Source organism: Vicugna pacos, chromosome 2 (assembly GCF_048564905.1).
Source record: "Vicugna pacos chromosome 2, VicPac4, whole genome shotgun sequence".
Classification (NCBI taxonomy): Eukaryota; Metazoa; Chordata; class Mammalia; order Artiodactyla; family Camelidae; genus Vicugna; species Vicugna pacos.
This window is the reverse complement of record NC_132988.1, coordinates 6,433,576-6,443,565: the sequence shown is the minus strand read 5'-3', so window position 1 is coordinate 6,443,565 and position 9,990 is coordinate 6,433,576. Positions and strand designations below refer to the sequence as shown.

Here is a 9,990-nt window from a genome sequence, read left to right as displayed (position 1 = left end):
AGAAGGGCTGAGGGTTTAAACCTGACGATTGTTAATAGTTACCGGGTGTTTCTGTCTTCAGCCCAGAAGAGCATTAAAGTGAAAGAGAAATACTCACAAAGGACTGTGGAGGGGTGATTTTGGTAGCATCACGACCATGCACTTTCTACCTAAAACCTTGATTTGTCAAAGTTAGACAGATCAATTTCATTGTGTATCTGCATATATTTCTGAAAGCCAAGATTCCTTTTATCTCTTTCAATTACATCATTGTAATCTGTTTTGCATACAGACACATAACCTCATGACTTTATGTAAATATAAATGCAATTGTATTCTTACTTTTGAACAGTTATTTTTATTGTGTAATGATGTATTTCTTTCTTATTTCCCAATTCCCACTTTCCTTCCTCTCTTGACCCTCCTCCAAACTCATCAAACCCCGGAATCACAACATCTCACCTAATTCCTAATAACCTGATGTGTATATTTTGGAATTTTGATTTTATGATCAGCTAACTCTGTACAGTCATATACATTTGCAAATAGGTATATAGTTATAAGTATATAGGAGATAAATCTTTGCAATTTTCAGAAATAACATTTTACATGTACCTTGGGCCATCTTGGATTTTTTTATTTTAGTGCAACAGCATAAGATGGAAATCTCTATGTACTGGGTGTCAATGCTTTTAGCCATACTTTTTAATGTCTACCAGACTCTGCTTGCTTTGTATATACCATAAGTCTTAGTTATTTTTCTATTGGAGAGCATGTACTTTCTTTCCATGTTGCTTGTTATAAGAGATCTTTGCTCATTAGATGCATGTTTTAATAACCTCTGCCAAATAATATTTTTTTAATTTTATATATTATATTTATGTATGGAAACTTTGGTACCCATTCATACATAAATGCATTTTGTTTCAGAGTTTCTGACTTTAACATCTTTTTTTTAATATTTGTATTTATTTATTATTATATTATTTAATTACTTTATTTTGGGGTGGGAGGAGGTAATTAGGTTTATTTATTTTTAGAGGAGGTCCTGGGGATTGAACCTAGGACCTCATGTATGCTAAGCATGCGCTCTACCACTGAGCTGTACCCTCCCCCCTGATCTTAACATCTTGATTAGTTATGTATCTTCTACTTCTGGAATGTATATGCATTTTTATTTATCTTTTAAGGTATCCATACTGATGTTTTTAACACTATTTTGATCTGAATTTTATTTTTAAAATGCTGTGAGATGACAATTCTTTTTGTTAGGTGTGAGTTTTTTCTCATTCATTCCATTTTGTGTTTAATACTCCATTTCAATTTGAAATTCACTTTTCTCTTTAGCTCTGGAAAATTTCTTTAGTTGTTTCTTTTGCTTTAATCTATCTTTTTAAAAAAACTCAGATGAATACTAAGATATGCCTGAACCATTAATTAAGTAATATTTCAGATCAATTTGTCACATTTTAATTTTTCTTCTTATAATGACATCTGGTGGCTTTTTCATTTCTTGTGTATTCCTATTCTAGTATATGTTGATTTAAATACAGTGAGTCTATACTGTGTTCCCCTGCTGAGACACTCCGCCATCAGTGCTGTACTTTTGTATCCTTTTCTTAACTACTCTAAGAAATTTATTCTTTCAGATGAAATTTAGGATTAGCTAACAGAATTCAGAAAAATAACAGTAATAACTCCTAGAGAATTCTCATTGTAGTTGAATTGAATGGATAGAAGTTTTCCAAAAGCTTATATTTTTATAATATTGTCTTTCCAACCAAGGACAAAGCACTCAAGAGAGAGATCAAATGTACATGTGCAGAGAAGCTTACAATATTTGAAACCATATCCAATATACATTTAGTACATAATTTTCACATAAAAATAAAATCAGTACATAAAAGTAAATTGCATCCACAAATAAGAAGGCAAATAAAATTTTAGCCAGCAGAACCCAATAGAGATATCTGAATCCAGTATAAATTTAATACCAAAACCAGAAAACTTCCTTTTCATGTGAGAGTTTTGCCTCATTTTGATATTAAATTTACACTGGATTGAAATATTGTGAAGTTTTCTCTGTGTCTATTTGATCATTTTCTTAAATACTCTGTACAATTATTTTTCATTCTAATTTATTCTTCTTATTATTACTATTAGCTCTTAAGGCAGTCTTGAGAGAGATTATAGTGAGGTCTCTTATTTTACATAAAGATATACTTTATCAAGATATCCTCAAATTTCTAATTATTTTTGATGTATATGTTTGTTTCACAGCTTACGTGCATTGAGGTTTATTATCATTCTATTTTCATTATACATCTTGACATTATTTTATATATAGTATAATTATGTATTATATTTGTATTATTGCTTTTGGTTTGAATTTCCATTTGCCTGACATTATTGTTAATATCTGCATTCTTAATTTTTTTGCCCTACCTTCCCAATAAAATTAATACAAATTATTGGCTTTGGTCTATTTTTGGGTAAATAATGTATTACTGAATTTAACCTTCCAAATAGGTAAGTAAGGTTAAGCTTAGATAAAAAACAAGCCTGGACTCTCAGTAACTCAGAACAATAAAGGTGAGCTTTTCCAGTCATATTTTATACCGAGTTCTGGCTGGGCTTGGGTACACACTGTCTTGACTTCACTCAAAGCCTTGAGGATGGTTAGGACTGCTGTATTTCACAGGGTTTTTAATTTAAAATGTCTGTAATCTCTCTCTTTTGTTAGCACATGCTGCATTTTTACCGTATAATCTTTAGAGTAAGAATACGGTGTTGATGCAAAACCCATATTTGAATACTTGAATAATTTAAGCATCATTGATGAAGCTTTTAGAAGTAAAATGATTTTTGTTTTCATAATTTGCCATGAAGCCCTATAAAATGGAGATGACTGTAAAAATACTTAAACATTTTATTTCTATACTGGACACATCTACACAGAAATAAGCTCAGGTAAAGGCAGATGTCAGAGCCAATGCAGATCTGCATGGAGAACGATCATTTCATTTGGGATTAAAGTTAATAATAGCGTCTGTGAGAACTGTGAACAATAACATGTTTATCACGTGTAAGGAAAAGACAGGGGCTCTGAAGTACGTCTGTTTTTCCTACTCAGTAAGGAACATGAAATAGTGTTTAATGTGATCCAAGAGAGTAATACTTTTTATAGTGAAGCTTTGGGCTTCTGTCTGGGTAATACTTATCTGGCACCTATTTGAGTGGCTTGTTTTACTAATTAGTTGAAGTCAATGATATTTCCTTATGATCCCAAGTGAAATCTTCATGTTCAAAGTTTTCACACACTGACTTCCAGAGGAAAATTTTCTTTCCTCCAGAGCACACTCTGAAATTCCAGCTGCCCGTGTTACTGGCTAATGACCACAGCCCCATGATGTTCCAGCCCCTGGCTCTCCGTAGCCAAACTGTGCTGAGTCTAAGTTCCGTATGTTGAACAACGAGAAAAACATTTAAAGACTCTTTAGGTGGGAAGCCACCTCCTGCTTTTAGTCCTATTTGAGAAAAGGGTCTCCTATTGTGAAGTATCATTAAATTTCCTCCCAGCAAACACCCTCCTGAGGCATCGCTTTCCAAGTATCCATGTTCCATGTGTAACCAGCATTTCTTGGAAATAATGTTCCTGTAAGATATATTACATGAATATTTCTTCTACTGAAATATATACATTAAAGTGAATTTATAGTTTTTTTTTTCCTCTTCATGTTGAATGATTACAACTGATATTTTGGTACTTTCATTCTGAGAATGCAGAAATAAATGAATTAATATTCAATATCTGATATTTTTATCAATAACTTTAAAAGTGATACACTTTTATTTGTCATGAGTAACTAAAGAAGAATCAACTTTGTTTTACTGTAAATGTTACTACATTTTTCTCAGGTAGAAATAGTCAGAAGCATTAGAGTAGGCTTAAAGGCATGTCTTGTCCTGTCACATAGTATCATATAAAGCAGAGTTTTGTAGATTATGAAGTATTATTTCATAGAATGTTTTTAAAAGCATTTTACTAATTTCTCATCAATAGATAAATAATTTTCAAAAAAATACATTATAATAGCTTTCAGAATTATATCCTGTTTCAAAAATAATATAATCACAAGCTGGAAATTGAATTATACCTTTTTAAAAAGTAAAGATATTAAGTGTCTTAAATTTCTGTAAAGATGGCAAATGAAAAGCTACATGGTTAGAATTCTACCTTAGTAAAACTGTTATAAAAACATAATGTTCTCCAGAAGTTGAGTGTAATATCTGAACAGATATTTTTTATGTTTGGGAACTCAGAGACCCCCTCCCCACTCTTCTGTTTAACGCTACACATCATATGACAGCCTCACAATCTTCTATTCACAGATTCTTGCCATTTGGCCTCTGGTTGGCTCTGCCAAAGGGAGGTAATCTTGGAATACTGGAACTTAGGAGGAGGGGGAAACAGCACTCTTTCTGTTTGAGTTGATTTCGGGCTGTATCTGTCCAGCAGCAGCAGATCCCAGTGGAGTCCAGGAGATCTGGTCAGTTCTGGCATCCCCAGCACCCGGCGTTAGTGTGGCCCCTGCTGGTCCCCAGCCTCTTAGATGGGACGTTTCTTGTGTGGTTGCCATGCAGTCTTGGGAAGTCCATTCTTAAGAGGTACAGCCTTGGTCAAGTGATCGTACCTTAAGATTCACAGCATCTCCCGTGGTGTTAGAAGGGCAACAGCGAGATGCCCACCCCGGAACACAGCGGGAGTAGACATTTCCTGCTATTGCTCATTTTTGGGTTATTTCGTTTTCCTTTTTTTTTTTCCGGTTCAGTCTTCTCAACACTTTTTCTACTGGGTTCCTTGTACTAAATGCCCTCTTTTTGAAATACCTAGAACCATTTCTGTCTTGCTGACTGATGCTGACTACCTAGCTGATGCAATGTAGAATACAACAATATGGCTCAAAGATTGTAAAAGGACATTGTTTTTCTTAATTGTTTTAGAAAACTAAAACCTGGATCATTTGGCCAGGGGCTATGCCAGCGATTGTACTGCGTTCATTGGTAACTTATTCACATCCCATAGTCATGATGAAAACACTTGCTTGACAAGCCCCGATACAGCGAAGGAAACAATCTTACAGGAGATTGGGAAATTGATTCTGATTGTTTTCTTTAATCAAAAGTCCTCCTGTGAATAATTATGAACTGAGATGCGAATCCATGTTTAATGTGAAAAAATAAACATGTTATGCATATAAAAACTTATGTCAGTGTTGAACTTTAAATAGTTCTGCTTTATTTTAATAATGAAATAGCACATTCTCATTGTTAATTTAATATAAATCAATTTGAAAAGGCAAAATTCTCCAAAATGGAGCCATCTTCTCCTAGGCCCATATTTCAGCAAGGAACACTAGGAATTTTAAGGTTATGTTGGTTGTATATTAAAGTTTAAAATGTCAGAATTAAGAAGGGACATTCCAAAACACAAGAGTTCCAAAATAAAAACAGGAGATCTCTTGCTGAAGGTGTGGATGTAGAGGAAAGAGGCCTATTTATTGAATTTAGTGGGGAAAAAAAAAAAAGAATCCATTGTGCAAATATGACATAATCCTTTCTTCCCAGGACCTGCTCTGGGGAAGGATGCGGTGTGGGTCAGGCCCCGCTGCAGGACGTGGTACTAATTAGCCCATCCAGACCATCGCTTGTTTGCCTCACTTGAAGCTTTCATGAAGGCAGTGGCAGGTCAGTAACGTGGGGTTTCACTGAGTCTCGTTGTAAGAATTGTATTTCTATGCATACTGGAAGTTTTTTTGATCTAGTTTTCTTATTATCTGACAACTGGAAAGCATGGTAACTTATAGATCACTGTCAGTCATTTCAAATTGCCTCAGAGACTACACGTTCTACAGAAATAGATCCAAGTTTACATTATTTCTGAAATATTCTTTAGAAATATTTAATAACCACATATTCAATATTGTTCTGTTCAAGAGGATACAGGTACAAAGTAGATATGGTTATTTTTAAATATCTTTACTTTATAGTTACACAAGTGGAGAGTTTCCATTGTTTTGTGAAATGAGATGAAGACTGTAGAAAATATTTAATTTTCCTCTCTCTGTTTGACCCCAACTCCATGACCAATACAGAGAAGAAACAAATAAACAAAACTAAACATTACAGCAATGTGTATGATTCTAAATTCAGTATTAACTCCAATTTTAATATTTTACTGTGTTCTGTTATCTCTATTATTTGTCCATCATCTATCTATCTATTGAGAGGAGAGAAACACTTCAAAATGAAGGCACTCAAATTTCTTGAAATTATTTATGAAAAATAAAATGTTTCTGTTATACCAAAGGTTGCTTAACAAAATTAACAAATACATTTTTTTTATTTCTTAAGATTATGGACACATAATGTTACTGTATTAACAGCAATGGCAAATTTTGTGTACATATTTAAATTTTAAAAGTTGAAAGTGCACATTTGTCTGACTCTTAATGAACTGAGTATCACTGAGACCCTATTAAATAAGAATAGTTTAAAATAAAACCCAACCTGATAAAATTGGTATTTAACTTCTAAAATAATAAGTTGTAATTAGAGGCATACCATTTTTTTAAAGAATTGATTCTTATAAATTATTTTGGCACATGATTTTTTCCTGCTGTTATGTTCCCCTTTTGTGAGCACATAGAAATAATTTTAATTCATAGAAAGTTTGGACATTAGGATGCTTGATTGGGTCCTAAGGATCATTGCTGAGAAAATTACCTGTTCTTTTCAGGAGGAAAACATTTTGAACATACAACTTAGAGAATATTTCCCTAACTTATTAAAGCATTTTGTTGTTCACTTCTAGTCAAGAGTTGCTTACACCACCAGGACAATCATGCATTCAGTGTGGGCCCACATGTGCACACACACACACACACACACATAAATATACAGGTTATAATGCAATCACTTTTACATATGGATCAATATTCAGTACCAGAAAAACTGAATCTACTACAAGTGGTATAAATTTAAGGAGAATCATTTCAGAGTTTGAGATGTTTTACAAAATCATTGGGGACTTGCTAAAGAAAGCAAATTTCCAGGCATGAATTTGCAAATCACATCTCATATCTCGGATGCAAGAAAGAGTTTTCTTCATGGCACCATAAGGAAGCTTAGGGGCAGAGGGACAGGGTGGAGGGTATAGCTCGGTGGTGGACTGCCTGCCTAGCAAGCACCAGTACTGTCATCAAAAAGAAAAATGCAAGAGCAGAGGGATAAACCTGAGCTGAAGGATGATATCAAACAATCTAATGTACATGTGATTGAATGCCAGAAGGCGAAAAGAGCGTATGTGTAGAAAATCCTTTCAGGAAAAGCAAGAGATAAAAAATTTCCTAAGTGTAACAAAAATCGCCAACTTACATAAAACAACTCATCAAAACCAAAAGCAAGATGAGTAGGCACATGATAGTCAGCAATATTAATCCAGCTCCCATGACGTACATATTCAAAGAACGCTACCTCTCACTTGGAGCAGTCATTTCCACTGTAACTTTAATTTTACATCAGCTTCCCCCACTGACCTGTGATTACAAGAGGGCAATTTTGCTTGTTCATTCACATAATGGGTGTCTACGAAGGGCTCCGCATACACAGATTTGTGGAGCGAATGATTATTGATTTGTGATCACGGTAAGGTCCAGAAACAACACAGTGAGTAAAATGTTAATGAACAGTGCTTAACATAAGTCATAAAGTAATATTTCCTGACTCAGGTGTAGGTTATAAATTGCTTCCATTTCGGTAATCACTCCTTAATGGACACATGCAAAGTGTTATGACTGGTACAGCGATAAGACTAAACTGTAAATAACAAAGCAGATCTGATAAATGGAACGTGCAACCTGGATGATTCAGTACAGAGCTGAGAATCCCAGGGAAGACAGAATAGATGGAGAAGCAGAACTATATAGGCATGAAATCCATCAGTGGCTGGACTTAGGGGGTGTCCTCGACGACAAAGAGGCAGAAGTAGACATTTTGGAGTTCTTGGAATGTTCTGTATCTTGATCGTGGTGATGGCTGTATGATTGCATGGGTTTGTCAAGACTCATGGAACTGTACACTCTTCTACTGTGTGTGAATATCTTAAGAAACCTGACTAGGAAAAATAAAACTAATAAGAAAGCAAAAATCTCTTGTGTTCCCTCCAATTGCAACAAGGATTGAAACGTGATATTTATATTTATCAAATTAAATATTTGTACATACTTTAATACTTTTTATTTATTAGTACCATATTTTTTAATCTCAGCAAATGTTTTAAAGGTTCTTGTTATTTGTATCTTAACATTATTATGGATGAGGATGTGGTCTTTGGTCTATGCAAGCTTCATGGTCAGTCTGTGTTAATGTTCCATTCTTTTTTTTTAATAATATTGTTCATACTGTTCATCTTCATAAACCTTATCTCTTTAGAATCAAGCTCGTTAATTATGTAATTAAAAGTTGCATATATTTTCTTATTTGTTTGGAATGCTATGTCAATCTGTTTCTGAGGAAAATGTATCAAAGATCTAGAATGGGGAATTTTTAAGCTGTCATTTTTAATTCTGTCAAATGCACTTTTGTGTATTTTGAAGCCACCTAATCATTTGTAAATAAGTCTGGACTATTTATATTTAAAGTATATTAATTTTTCATAAGCAGTGATATGTGTTAATCTGAAGAATTCTCCCCACCTCCCCTAAAAAAAAAATTCAGGTCCTAATCACAGGAAATTATGAATGTTGCATTATATGGAAAACAAAATAAAACATAAGAAAAGAAGATCTTGTGCTCGCTTCGGCAGCACATATACTAAAATTGGAACGATACAGAGAAGATTAGCATGGCCCCTGCGCAAGGATGACATGCAAATTCGTGAAGAGTTCCATATTTTTAAAAATGTAAAAAAAAAAAGAAGAAGAAAAGAAGATCTTTGTAGATGCAATTATGTTACAGATACCGAGAAGATCTTTGTAGATGCAATTATGTTACAGATACCGAGATGGGGAGATTATCCTAGATTATCTGTGTGTGTCACAAATGCAATTATCTGCATCCTTCCAGGAGAAAGGCAGAGATTTAGTTGACTAGAGAAAGGAAACTGCAACATGAAGATGGAGCAGGGAGAGATTCGAAGGTGCTGGGCTTGAGGGCTGGAGTGATGCAGCCACAAGCCAAGGGATGCTGGCGGCCACCAGAAGCTGGAAGAGGAGGGGACTGATGCTCTTTTAAGGCCCCCACAGTGAGTAGGGCGCTGCTGTTACTTGGATTTCTGCCCAAACTGAATACAGATGTCTGGCTTCCAGGGCTGTGAGAGAATAGATTTCTGTTTTAAGCCACCACATTTATGGCAATTTCTTAGAGAAACCACAGGAAACTAATACAGATACTCTTATGAATACTGGTGTTTTTCTAACAGTGTTAGTCCATTTTTTCTGATATTAACTACGTTGGTTTCTAATTGGCTAGAATGTTGTATCATCTTTGACTTTCAGTCTATCTGTGTGTCTTTTTTCATCATGTCTTTTTCAAATTTTACAGTTCGGTTTTAAGCTAGTTAAACCTATTTTGTTTTTTAGCTGGCATATTTATCACACGAACAGTAAACATGAAATATGGACATTATTCAGACTAAATCTACTGTCATATTTTCTGCTATCAGCCCTAATTTTAAAAAACATTTTCTTTTGTTTTTCTTTTTTCCTTGTGTTCATATACATTAAGGTTTTCCTTTTCTCAAATTTTTAATTTACCACTTAGGATGACAAACACTTTTCGGTGACCACTATGAAAATTTTAAAACACATATATTAACAAAGCCTACACTTAAAGATCTTTACTCACTTTCTTTACAATAAAGATCTTAAAGCATTTTATTTCTGATATTACCTTTTTGATTCAGATGCTATTTGGGTCAATGTTATTTTTATTAATTAGTAATTATTCAGA

At 34.0% G+C, this 9,990-nt stretch overlaps 1 non-coding gene across 1 annotated transcript; it reads left to right on the top strand.

Moving 5' to 3' along the window:
- Positions 1 to 8,829: 8,829 nt before the first annotated feature.
- LOC140688991 (U6 spliceosomal RNA) lies at positions 8,830 to 8,936 on the top strand. The gene has a single exon (XR_012063833.1). It is a non-coding gene; the product is annotated as a U6 spliceosomal RNA (small nuclear RNA).
- Positions 8,937 to 9,990: the final 1,054 nt, after the last annotated feature.